Consider the following 14,437-nt stretch of genomic DNA (forward strand, 5'->3'; position numbering starts at 1 on the left):
GGAAGAGGGTCTCCCCTAGAATAGCTTGAGAGATAAGGGGAGGATTTGCCATGCACTATTTGAGTTGTTCAAATGCCTCTTCGGACTCAGTATTCCAGTCGAAAGAGGCTCGAAGTACTTTGAAGAACGGAAAACACTTGGCGGTGGCCCTTGATATGAAACGATTGAGGGCGGCTACTCTGCTTGTGAGCCGCTGAACCTCTTTTACCGTTCTGGGAGACTGCATCTCTATTAGGGCCTTGATCTTTTCTGGGTTGGCCTCAATACCTCTGTAGCTGACCATGAACCCCAAAAACTTACTAGACCCCACGCTGAAGGTGCACTTTTCTGGATTCAACTTCATCTGGTACTTGCGCAAGGCTTGGAAAGTCTCATGCCGGTCTGCTAGGGGAGTTTGCTTTTGACGAGCATGTCATTGACGTTGACCTCCATATTCCGACCTATCTGGTTCTTGAAAATGACATTAACCAAGCGTTGGTAAGTCGCTCCCGCATTCTTTAACCCGAACGACATCACTCGATAATGATAAGTCCCTGTGTCAATAATGAAAGAGGTGTGCTCCTGGTCAGCCGCATGCATTAAGATCTGATTATAGCCTGAGAAAGCATCCATGAAGCTAAGCATCTGATGCCCCATAGTTACGTCGACCAACAGATCTATCCTGGGAAATGGGTAACTGTCTTTGGGGCAAGCTCAGTTGAAGTCTGAGTAGTCGACACATAGTCGCCACTTACCATTACTTTTGCGAACCAAGACCACATTAGACAACCATCGGGGATAGTCTAGGTTTCTGATAAACTAGGCCTTCAAAGTTTGTCCACTTCAGTGGCGATGAGGTTTTTGCATTCTAGATGGAAAATGCGCTATTTTTGGTGGAATGGTAGGAATTGGGACTCAATACTGAGGTGATGAGTAATAAAAGAAAGGTCGATACCTGGCATGTCCGAATGAGTCCAAGCAAAGGCGTCGCTATGCTCGGCTAAGAAAGTCATGAGATCAGCCTTGGCCTGAGAGGACAGCTAGTTGCCAATCTTAGCCATCCTTGTTGGATCGGCGGGGTCAATGGGAACTTCAACTAGTTCTTCCACTGGTTCACCTCTAACTAGCTCATCCTCGTCTCTGACATCAATGCCTTCAATGATCATAGCCTCCTTCAACTTGACCTCTTTTAACGAGGTGACATAGCATTCTCTGGCCACCACCTATTCACCTCTCATAGTGCCAATCCCCTGATCAGTAGGAAACTTCATGGCCAAATGGTACGTGGATGTTATGGCTTGGAAGGCACTGAGAGTCGTACGTCCCAATATGATATTGTAAGCGGAAGGACAGTCGATGACGAGGAAAATGACTAGTTTGGTAAACTGTCGTGGATACTCCCCGATGGTGACTAGAAGGTCGATGAAGCCTAAGGAGGTCAATCGGTCTCCAGTGAAGCTAACCAAAGGGGTTTGTAAGAGTAACAACTTTTCTTCTCCGACCTTGAGTTGATGATAGGCGTTAAGGAAGATGATGTCTGAGGAACTGCCATTGTTGACAAGAACTCTCTTGACTTTGTAGTTTGATAAGAGAGTAGAGACAACTAGGGAGTCATCATGAGGGTAGCGAACACCCGTGCAATCCACTTCTGCAAAGGTGATCGGCTTAGACCATTGCTTGGGTTACTTATAGGGCTGGTCTACTGTTGTTACTTCCTTATTGGAACCTTGTCTAATTTTTCTGAGCTTAGCTCACTGTGTCAATCGAGATGGTCCGCCGTACTCGAGCCCTCCAGCAATGAGCCTAATTTCGCCTAACGGGAGGGCAGGGCCATCTAGTGCTCAGGGTTATTGTGGAGCCCAGTCATCATCTTGCCTAGGTTGTGCAAGTTGCCTAGGAGAAGTGTGTCGACGATTGTGCCTTGGGGATTAAGTCCTAGGCCTTTGCTGGGGACGGGCTGTCATGAATTGGTTGAGATGCCCTTAGCGGATCAGAACCTCGACCTGGTCTTTAAGGTTGACACACTCCTCAACGTTATGGTCGTGGTCTTGATAGAAATGACAATACTTGGATTGATCCCACTGGTTAAAGGGAGATCTTGATGGTTGAGGCCACTTTAGGTTATAGTCACGTTGAATTTGGTTCAGAACCTGCTCTATAGGTGAATTGAGAAGTGTGTATTGTTCAAATCGACTAGGTGGATGAGTAGGAGCTGGTCGGTCTGACCATGCAGGTCGGTTTGTATATGGAGGGGGTCGATGTGTATATTGAGAGGGCCTAGGCTCGGGTTCTTTTCTTTTGTCCTTAGAGGTTGGGGTTTTGGATGTGGAGTCTTGGCAGGCTGCCAAAGAGTCTTCGACATTCATGTATTTTTGGGCTTTGGCGAGAAGGGTGGCCATGGTGGACGAGGGGTTCTTGGAAAGGGAGAAGAGGAAATCTGACGGGTGCAAGCTGACCATGAAGGCTGTGAGAATGACCTTGTCATCATTTTCCTCTACCTGTAAGGCCTCGACATTGAAATATGTGACAAAGCTGTGCAGCGACTCCCTTTCTGCCTATTGGATATTTAGCAGTTGAGTCGCCGGATGTCGCTGTCGCTGAGCACCAATGAAATGGCTCAAGAAGGATTCGCTAAGCTGGTGAAAGGAAATGACATAATCTGGGGGAAGCTGGCTGAACCAAAGGTGCGCCGACCCCTTCAGCGTGACGGGGAAGGCGTGACACATGATTTCGTCTGGAAAGGCATGGAGAATCATGAGTGCCCGATATGCTTCTATATGGTCGACCGGATCGGTGGTACCATCGAAGGTGCCAATTGATGGCATTTTGAACTTGGGAGGGAGAGCTTTATCTCTGATGGAAGCGGTAATAGGAGAGTTGACGGTAGATGAAGGTTTGTGTTGCATGTTCTGCATGACCCCTTGCAGTTGAAACTTCATGGCCCGCAGTTCTTCATCCCAAACGGGGGCGTTATCCCCGCAAGCATGAATCGGGGGTTAAACGCAGATAGCCTCACCTTCATGGTAGCAGTGTGGTGCGGTGGAGGATGGTTATGGAAAGGCGATGGTCCCTCTTGGCGGAGTTGCGAGCCTAGGAGAGGGGGGTGCAGACCATCAAGATTTGATGGTTGGGGCCGCGGGGTTGTAGACACCCCATTTTTGACCGTCCTCAAGACTTGGACGTCACCGTTTGAACACTCGGTGATTATCCATGTTTGTGTTCGTTTGGAGTTCCTGGAGGTCTTGGCCCGCGCGCCTTGCCTCAGGATCCCCGAACTTGACCGTTTAGTGTCTGGTTTTGCACCAAACACTTGCATCTTGCCTTTGAGAGGCAGGGTAGGGCTTGTAGACCATCCCCACCCACCAGCGGCAGTAGCTAGAGGCCACCGGCTGGTTTTGCTACCACCGGCAATGTATATTGCTGGCCGGCACTATTTTTTGCCGGTCAGCACTATTTTGTGCCGGCCGGCACTCCTTTTGGCCAAGATGGCATTTTTGGCCGGCCGATTACTGTGCATCTACTTTTGCAGATATTTTAAGACAGCTGTCTTGCTTTTGTTCCCCTCTATACACGTGTATGAAGTGATCTCCCTCTTATGAAGCTTGTCTTGTAAGCTTTACAAGACAATAAGAGAGAGCCTTCTCTCTTGTGGAAAAAAGAAGAGACTTAGGTTAGAGACTTAGGATATTTTGAGAGCTTAGATAGCCATTGTTAAGCTCTGGTTTTAGGGTTTGAGTTGCATACATTTTCTATCTCTCTTTCCCTCTCATTTGTGCTCTAGGTGTTTTGTGTCTTACTATTGCACACAAACACCTAGTGTTTCACCTTCCTCTTGAAACTAAGGTTCTAAGGGGTTTGTTTTGAGGTTTTGAAGCTAATTTCAAGCCAAGGAGGGCCATTGGAGCATCATTGTTGAAGGGGACATCAAGGGTAAGAATCTAGTCTCTTTATTCCCCATTTTTGCACCTTATTTTTACCTACCTTAAATTCGTTTTTGAGCTTGGTATATAATACAGAAAAGTTCTGTTTTTGGGCCCTCTTTATTGTTTATTAAGAGTGTTTTTTGGTTTGGGGGTGGTTGACCCCTCTTAGGCCTTGAAAGGCCTCATTTTGAGCCATTTTGTGCTAGCTCCGGGATTTTGGTGTTGGGGTCTCTTCACCACTGAAATCTTGAGGGATTTCCGTGGTGAAGGTGATGCCTTGAAGTCCCAAGAAGGAGAGGGCCACCCCCTATCCTTGTTGTCCTTGAAAAGGGCATGTTTTGGCCTCTTGAGAGAGCATTATGTTTGAGGGTGTATTGACCATGACTTGGCTATTTTTTATGCTTAATATGTCATGTTATGCCTCTGTTTTTACTTGGTTTTGGTACTCCATGCATGCTTAGCATAGTTGCCATGTAATGCCTTGTTTATGCCTTAAATATGCTTTAGGTTGTTAGCCTTTGTTGGAGCATGTTTTAGGCTTAGTCTTGTGAAGATTATGTGCTTATTTTGCCATGTTTTAGGTCTTTCCATAAGTGTTTGGGTCGATTTTGGCATGCATCATATAGCCCCTTTGCATTGTGGCTTGTTGGCCTTAAGTGTGTGCATGTATAGCATGACATCTTTGCATTAATTTGGTGATTTGGGACCATCTCACATGTTATTTCAGTCCCATTTTCATGCTTGTGTGACTACCTTGCATGCCTCTTTAATGCCTCATAAGATTGTGTAGCAATGCTCCTTGTTTTGGTGATTATGCATGCCTTTATTTTTGAGTCATTTGGATGCCATCTAAGTGATCCTTAGGCCTTGTATTAATGTCCCAAAACTCTGTTTTTGGTCAATAAGCTCATGCCATGTTTGGTCTTGCTTAGTGTAGTCCAATGCTCCATTGGTTTGTTTTGAGCACTTAGGCCATTTGTTGCATGCTTGGCTTGATTCATTGCTTGGTTTGGCACCATTTTATAGCATGATTTTAGAGCTTATGTTGCATGCTAATTAGTCCATGATTCCCCCTTTCAAATGTGTTTGAGGGTTGTTCAATTTGTGCTTAAGTGTTGGCTCTCAATTATGTGCATGTGTGTATGTATTTGGTCCTCCATATTATAGCATTTTGGTCACTGTTTTGGGCCTATTTTGAGTTGCCTAAATCATGTATAAGTCCATCTTTGCATCCATTTGCATGCCCTTATGTTTGCTTGTATGTTTGCATAAGTGCCTTGCCATGCCATGTTGCATCCTTAGCTTGCATGCCTAGGTTGCATTGCATTTTGCATGCATGCTTTGTTCCTTGACTTAGTTATAGGAATTGGGCCTTGTTTGGTTTGATTTGGTTTGCATGCATTTGAAATCAAAGTTGCATACTTGGTTCTTTGGGCCATCATGCATGGAAATGCGTGATTGGTGGTCCGAGAATCGAGGCACATGTCCCTTTGAGTCATTACAATGATAAGAGACATGGTTGGTGCATATATGCCTTAAAATGTGCTGCCATGCTTTGCCTTGCCCTCTGTTGCTGTCATTTGCAGGTTCTGCAGGAATACTCTGCCGACCGGCAATGTCAAGTGCCGACTGGCAACAATTTCTATGCCGACAGCTTAATTTTGTGCCGGTGGCCATACCACACTGCCGGTGGCAATTCCATCTAGCCGGTGGTGATCCCCTCTGTTCAAGGAAGCAATCCTGAGGTTTTGACAGCCTCCAGAGGAGTGAAGGAAAGAAAACAGAGGCAGCTTGCGCATGGCGGCGCGTTTCCCGAGGCGGTTTATCTGCTTTTCTTAGTTTATTTAATTTGTTAATTAAATTAATTAATTTGTAATATTTATTCGGTCCCTCCGAGTGAGGGCAAATTTGTAATAAGTGTGGGTGAGTGGTGTGTATGTCTTCTAATCCCCACCTCTTTCTTCTCTTTTACTTACCCGCTTTAATGGTTAGTATTAGGGCACATTTCATTTAGCATGCCTTATGCTATGCATGCGTGCATCCATGCATTTGTATCACATGCATTAAGCTCGGTACATCACGCTAACTGCATTTGTACTTCAAATTCAAAACTGAATATGTGATAGTTGTGCATTTTCACATAACATGTTTAGGATTAGCCGAGCTTATCTAGTTGCATCCTGTATGTGTTGCATTAGTCAAATTGACATGAACTAGGACATGCATGTTTGCTAACTAGTTTATTGTTTTGGCGCGGAGTACGATGTAAGCATTTTCGCTTTAGCATATCGCATGCGTGTGAATGTTGCCATGACAGTATGCCTGCCATGCGGCTAAGTGCTTATGTGTTAAACCGTTTTAATTCCTGTGGGTGGAGGTTGGATTGCTTGAGTTGGAAAAACTCGTTGAAATCCGTATTTTAGCCTACTTGCGAGTAGCAAATTCCAAAGCGCTTTTCAAAATCGAACGGATATGCAATGCTTATTTCCAAATTAGGCAATCTAGTCTATACTTGTTTGCTGCGCGCATAACATAGTAATTCTAGGCTAATAAATGGAATAAGAACATATAATGTTTTCAAAATCGGATATCACGGTTAGTAGAGGCTGGTCTTCGGACCGGGCGAAAGGGGGTGCTCATAGCTGACCTTCCCCGATCGTACCCAAGCTCCCGAGCCGAGACAAACTCCGGTGATTACGGACATGTGGCCTTCGGCACCGAGTCAGGGTTTCCTCAATTTCCCCATTTTAAAATATTTAGGTGGCGACTCTGTATCTGGCAAAGCAGTCCATGTTTGGCACTACTTTTCAAAAAAATCTGTTTTCTCAAACGATTTGCCAGATTTGGACTCTTTGGTTCAGATTTAGAACCGTAACAGAAATCGGGTCCGAACTGTAGCGAGGGCCCCCTCGCGGGAGCGTCTACAGGGGTGAAGGGTGGAAATATTCCGTAGGGCACCTGAGGTGGGAATTGGTGATGATTGCGGGTTTGTTCCGGGTGTAAAGGGACTATTTGTGGTGGTGGAGGAGAGACAGGTAAGTCCCGCTGGAGCAAAGCATTGATTAGGGCTTGATTTTGTTCGGTCAGACGGTTGATGTTGTTGGTGAGTTCTGCGAAATATGGAGGTGGGTTATTTGGGTTGAAGGACTCGGCTTCGAGGTTACCAACATTGTGTTGGAAAGCCATGGACCTGTTCGTGACCATCCACTCTGACGTAGGAGATGGGTGATAACGAGATTCCCTCCGATGACAATGAACACAACTGTCAACCAGAGACGTTTCCCATAGACGGCACCAACTAATGATACGTTTATTCCCAGGGAGGACGAGTCGGACTGATCCACACTTCTAACGGATCTGTTGGTCTTGATGTGATATCTCTGTTCCGTAATATGTTAATTGGTCCTTAATATGAGTATGATTATGTGTTTAATATGATTTTGTGTGCCATTATGAGAAAATATGTGGTTTGGAATTTCTATCTATTCACCGTAGGAATATCTGTTTGATTATTTGCTTTGGGAATTAAATTGAAGGCCTTATCAGCCACAGAACCTGAAATTGATTGTAGCATCGTGATTGACATAATTTTTAGAGCCTACGGTGAAATTTAATTGAAAATTGATTCAGATCAAAATAATTAGATTCAGAACGATTAATTAAGTGCCCAATTATTTAATATTAATAATTTTGACTAGTGGGGCTATATAAAGGGCCATATGCACTCAATCTCTCTCCTTTGGATTCATTTTGGCTGATTTTGGGCTCTTAAGTGTGAGAGAGCTGAATTAAAGGGAGATAATGTAGGGAATTCAAGGTTTGGCTCAAGTTTGTGAAGAATTGGAGGATTAAACTCAAGAATTTTCTATAGATTGGAAGAATTAAGCCTCTAGGTGAGTAATTCATGAATTTTGAGTTATCATCTTGTGAATTCAAGTTTGAATAATGGTCAAGGAATGGATTGGTTTGATTATGAGGAAGTTGAGATGATTTTGTTGTATTGAAAGCCAATATGTGCATGCATGTATGTAATTACTTGAATTTGCATGTCTAAGTTTAAAATACATGATCCATGAAGAATTTTGGTTGAAGCTCATGTTTGTAATCACCAATTGCACCATCTAAGTTGAAATAGGAGTGATATCCCACATGCATGTACAATTTATGAGGAATGGGTTTGAAATACATGGAATTGCTGTCATGGTAGCAAGTTTGGGGTAAATTGGAACATGCATGTAAATTGTTTGTGGAATTGAGCTTCATTGTGTTGTAATTTGGTGTTTATACCATGTTAGAATATGTATATGTAAATTTTGAGCTAAAATCATGCATTTGGAACCTTTGAACATCAAATTGAAGCTCAAGAACATGTTCTGGATTTTCCAGAATTTTGATGTCCGCTCAAGCGGGGAAACCGCCGCTCGAGCGTGAAAATCGTGTTCCCAGTATTTTCTATAGACATGGTGTCCGCTCGAGCGGGTAAGTTCACACTCGAGCGGGGAGCCATGTAGAGAGGCCTTCCGCTCGAGCGCCAGAGATCGCGATCGAGCGTAAATTTGACATGTCCAGTACTTTTGCAGGCCTCGTGGATCCGCTCGAGCGGGGAAGTCCACGCTAAAGCGGGGACCCTGCTTTTTGAAATTTTGAAAATGCATTCTGTGTTCCGTTTTCCGTTCCCTTTCACTTATAAATACTCTTAGGCATACATTGAGCATGGTAAATGAGTTAGAAGAATAAGAATTAAGCCTAAAGAGGAATATGTGAATTAAGAACGGATTAAATCGGTTGTGACCCATATGTGTTATGTGATGTGTAGGGTCAAGCTCCAGGGCAAATCAATTAGCCGATCACTGTGAGTAATATCTAACAAAGATATCTAAAATATGTTATTGTCTGATTGCGTACGCTTATGTAAGTCTTATAAGATTCGTTGATTCGATTGGTGGACAATGTTTGCTATACCAAATGAATGGGCTAGAGGCCGTTTCAACATGAATAAATGAATGGGCCAAAGGCCAATTTAACACGAATAACAGTTTGACATGAATAACAGTTTGTCATTTGAATGGGCCAGAGGCCAGTTTGATATGAAGGAAATGATGGGCCTAAGGCCAGTTTGTCATTTGAATGGGCCAAAGGCCAGTTTGATATGAAGGAAAGGATGGGCCAAAGGCCAGTTTGTCATTTGAATGGGCCAGAGACCAGTTTGATATGAAGGAAAGGATGGGTCGAAGGCCAGTTTGTCATTTGAATGGGTCAGAGGCAAATTTGATATGAAGGAAAGAATGGGCCGAAGGCTAGTTTGTCATTTGAATGGGCCAAAGGCCAATTTGACATAAACGAATGGACCAAAGGCCAGTTCGACCTGAATGAATGTGCCAGAGGCCAGTTCGACGTGAATGATAGTACGAATGGGCCAAAGGCCAGTTCGACATAAAAGAATGGGCCAGAGGCCAGTTCGACGTGAATGAAATTACGAATAGGCCAAAGGCCAGTTTAACCTGAATGATACTAATGAATTGGGCCCGAGGCCGTATGATGTGTTTGGAACCGCAGTTACTTAACTTACATATGTCTATGTATGTATGTATTAGTAGAAATATAAATTGGACCCAAGGCCGTTTGATGTATATTATTCCTATGTATATTCTTTATTTGTTATTATTCACTGGGCTTTCGCTCACGCTCATTCATGTGTTTGTAGGTGAGCTAAGAGACGTCCAGACCCAGCCTCAATGAAGTCTGTATGAAACAACCAAAGTTTTTAAGAGTCAGCCCTTGCGTCTCACGCACGAGACACGTCTTCACCCTTTTGCCTTTCTGTGTATTTTGTCATGTTGGCAAGGACTTCGGTATACGTCTGTGTATAGTTTTGTTTATTTGACTTAGATTTGAATGATCCTGTCTGTACAGAACCTTATCCTACTATACTTTCTGTTGTGAGTTATTAACATTTGTGAATGTGGAATGTTATGATGTGCATATAAGCACGGCTCTATGGACAAAGTTTTAGATTTGCTTCCGTTTGGCCCCTTTACTCTGATGAGTTTTGTCTTATTTGATTTGAGGTCGTAGGTAATCTCGTGATTACTGGCCAGTTATGGCCTTAACCCATGGGTTCTGGTCGTGATAGAGTGGTATCAGAGCACGAGTTAATAACTCACACACTTGTCCAAAAGAGCAATAAACGTCTAGAAAAGATCTAGGATGCATTCATGTGATAAGTATGAATTCGGAAGCATCGAGAATATGCCTAACTATTTTGATATGAACGATTATGTGCTATAAGTTTGTGAATTGCTTGCATTGCAAAATATTTGAATACGTATGCTCTTTTGTATATGCATACCTGTGAATCTTTTGTATAAAGTATAATACAAGTTTAATCAGATGGTGAGAACATGTGATTATATGAGATACGAATTGTTACACTAATGTGTACAGCAAGTTTATTTTGTTATAATGCACATACATGAACATATGAGTCATGAAAAGTTGCTTATGTGCATTCGATTTTGCAAAATGGGTATCTATGTGAAATATGAACATGATTTGAGTATGTAACTACTTAGTAAATGTTCAGCATACGATATCTAATAAGTATGCAATCATCTGTTACGTATATGATTAATTGTGCGTTGACGATACATAAAATGGGAATATAACAATGTGCCTATGTACGAATGTACGCATGTGTATTTGTGTTTATTTTTGTATTGCGCATCCCGGTATTTGGCAATACTTAATAAGAATTTGTGTAGAACATGGATAAAGTAAGGGCATACGAGTTGGCAGACGCTTCCACAACCCGACTTGATAGACTGCAAAGAATAGTACAAGAAATGGCAGAGATTTTAAGACAACAACGTTAGTTGCCACTACGGCAAGAACCTTTGCCACCACCAGTGTAAGAAACACCGAGGAGATTGCTATCGAATTTCTAGGGCTTGTTATAGGTGTGGTAAACTGGACCATATGGTAAGGAACTGTCCCCGAACTAAACGGAACGTGAATAAATCTTCTGCCTCAACTAGATTCGTACTGATGGTAGGAATTGCTAATCAAGATAGAGTAATCACACTCATCCCAGAAAGCGCTCAAAATGTTGCGAACATTATCCCAAGTATCTATACTGTTTATAAACAAATGCTTATGTATTGATTGATTCTGAATTAGTACATGTGTATATCTTCGCTTGGGGTATTATTTGATTCGGATCGACATCTTCTTTCGTATCTACTGCATGTGTATCCAGACTGGTTAGGCCCACAAGGTCGAGATATGCTCCATTTGGGGAATTTGTGAAATATGTATTGGGATATCGATTAACTCTGCACATGCACATGTACATCTAAACCTATGCTCAGGATGATTTGTTATATTACTGTCTTCAATGACTAAACCACTGGAATTATGACTCTGTGATTGTGTGACTGGATTGAGCACCCCAAATAACGAACTCTATAGATTGCGAGATCATGTATTTGGATTGGTAGAAAATTGACTGAACTATGTGACTATGTTAAGCTTGACTCGTAAACCTATGTTTTTGTGACTAATTTGGAACCTCTGCGTGACAAATCCTATATTATGTGTAATCGAGGAACTTTGTTTAATGTGTTACTGTGTACCATGTGCTTGCATATAAGACCTATTTGAGAATTTCTATACTGATTATGATATATGCCTCCTGATATGAACGCCTACATATGCAACTACACCTGAACTTATGTGAACAATGCCATATTGTACATGATTTGAAATACTTTGACATGAACAGTTGTGATAAATGACTCTGATATGATTTTCAGAACTAATGAACTTAGAACGGTTGTGAAACTATCGACTATGTACCTAAGCAACGAAGTGTGCCTTACAGAACCAAATACCCCATTGAGAAAACTTTTATCTCATTCAATCTGATAGAACTTTTGTTTGATTGGGCCTGTTAGAACCCTCATTTGATATAATTTGAGGGAACCTTTGCTCGATTTGATTTGGCAAGAATTTTGACAGAATCAATTTGATGAGACCCTTTATCTGATTTGACCTTGTTAAGGGGAAGTACGGATTACGTATGAATAAATAGCCAAATTATTCTTGGTAGGAAAATTGATAGACCCAAAACTTGAATCCGTTTGGAGTACTTGACTTACTTGAAAGACCTTTTGTGGGCTATCAACAGATTGATCTAACCATGAACACAGTTGAGAACCAACCTTCAACTATTGAGGACATATGTGTTAGAAATGAACTAAATTGTGCAAATCCAGTAATCGGGTGTCTTAAGGAACAATGCTTGTGTATTGTCATACTCTTGCTTATTTGACGCTATGGAAGCCGATGACAACATATTGATTTGACTGTAAACAGTAATGAATATTTATCCTCGACTAATCAAAATATGTTTCATATGTCTGCTTCCGTGTTATCGGATTTTGGGAAATCAGGTTATGTGAGTGGTATTGTGTTTGTTTTGATGACATTCTTGAGACGTCCTTTCGTGCTGGGGGACGTTAAGCCTATGTAGCACCTTTGTTGAGATACCTCTTTTGCCACCGACGGTTTTGTACGGGTGGGTTTGTCTAATCGATCTCGGGTCGGCCACCGACAGTCGTGAACGGGTGTGCTTTGATTCCGAGACGATTATTCATTTGTTTTGTCCAGAATGTCACCCTTTGGTATTATGTGGGTGTTACTAACATCCAAGAAGCTTTTAAAAACCCTGATTGTCCGAAAGTATGTGAATTCAATACGCCTTGTGTAAATAACTACTCAGTGCCATTATATTCTGTAATTGGGGCTCTGAGGATGTGTAAATTGTGTTTAACATGTGATTGACTAGTTTGATATCATCTTTGACATCATGGGGATTAATATACGAATTGCCTTCTGCTTTTGGCGACTATGAGATAGTGTGGAAAGACCCGAACGAACAGGGAACTGAATGTTGAACCGAATTGTAAACTGTAAACTGTTGAATGAATTGAGAACACGTGTATTCTGTTAGAAGTCAACTGCTTCGATGTTATTGTACTTTACAATTGGTACTATGGGGATATATGAGTTACGTATGTCGTGTGGTTGATTGCTTCGTTGTTATCATTGTTGACTCGGGAATCAGTGTCTGGATCCACTTTAAATTCCTGTAGACTTTTGATTGACCTTAGATAACTATGATGAGTCATTGAACTAAATACCGAATCGGATTGTGAATTGCGGAGTTATTGAAGAATGAATTGAACTTTTGTGACAAGGGAATAGACCGAACTTCTATGGTAAAGTTAGCTGACATCTGAAATAAGTATGTGGTGACCTATTGTGAAAAGGGAAATTGTTGAATTTGTGACTAAAAATTTTCGGTACCAACAAGTCAAAGCCAAATAACAAATTTCATTGTGGGGCTGCCTTGGACACCCAAGGTATAAGTCCCGTTTAGATTATTGTATGTAGAATTACTAAGTTTGCTCATTTCCTCCTTGTAAAATTTTTGTATGATGCTTATAGACCAGCCACTGGTTACATCGATAAAATTGCTTGTTTGCATGGGGTCCCAGTATCTATTGTTTTAGACAGGAATCCTAAAATGTGCCCAAATTCTGATAAGCTTTCAAGAGGCGATGGGGACTGAATTGTGATTCGACGCTGCTTGCCGTCCAAAAATTGATGTATAATTAAAAAGAACTTTTGGGAGAAATGCTCCAAATATATTCAGAAGATCTTTCAGGGAATTTGGAAAGTCTATTCGTTGTTGGCAGATTCTGCTTACAACAACAGCTTGCACTCTGGTATTGGTGTGGCACCGTGCAAAACCTTGTATGGCGGAAAAGGTAAGCCTCTGATTGACTAAGAACAGGATGTTGCTTGATTTTAAGACCGAGCAAATAACTATCTAAATGATAGCACTGGAACTGTTGAATAAGAGGTATTCCGAATTGTTTTCGACTGAAGGTAAAATAAGTTTGGAGGACCAAACTTCCTAAAGGGGGGAAGACTGTGATATCCCTGTTCCGTAATATGTTAATTGGTCCTTAATATGAGTATGATTATGTGTTTAATATGATTTTGTGTGCCATTATGAGAAAATATGTGGTTTGGAATTTCTATCTGTTCACCGTAGGAATATCTGTTTGATTATCTGCTTTGGGAATTAAATTGAAGGCCTTATCGGCCACAGAACCTGAAATTGATTACGCCATCGTGATTGGCATAATTTTTAGAGTCTACGGTAAAATTTAATTGAAAATTGATTCGAATCAAAACAATTAGATTCAAAACAACTAATTAAGTGCCCAATTATTTAATATTAATAATTTTGACTAGTGGGGCTATATAAAGGGCCATATGCACTCAATCTCTCTCCTTTGGATTCATTTTGGCTGATTTTGGGCTCTTGAGTGTGAGAGAGCCGAATTAGAGGGAGGTAGTGTAGGGAATTGAAGGTTTGGCTCAAGTTTGTGAAGAATTTGAGGATTAAACTCAAGAATTTGCTATAGATTGGAAGAATTAAGCCTCTAGGTGAGTAATTCATGAAT

The sequence above is a fragment of the Camellia sinensis genome, chromosome 6 (assembly GCF_055761805.1).
Source record: "Camellia sinensis isolate YWXY chromosome 6, ASM5576180v1, whole genome shotgun sequence".
NCBI lineage: Eukaryota > Viridiplantae > Streptophyta > Magnoliopsida > Ericales > Theaceae > Camellia > Camellia sinensis.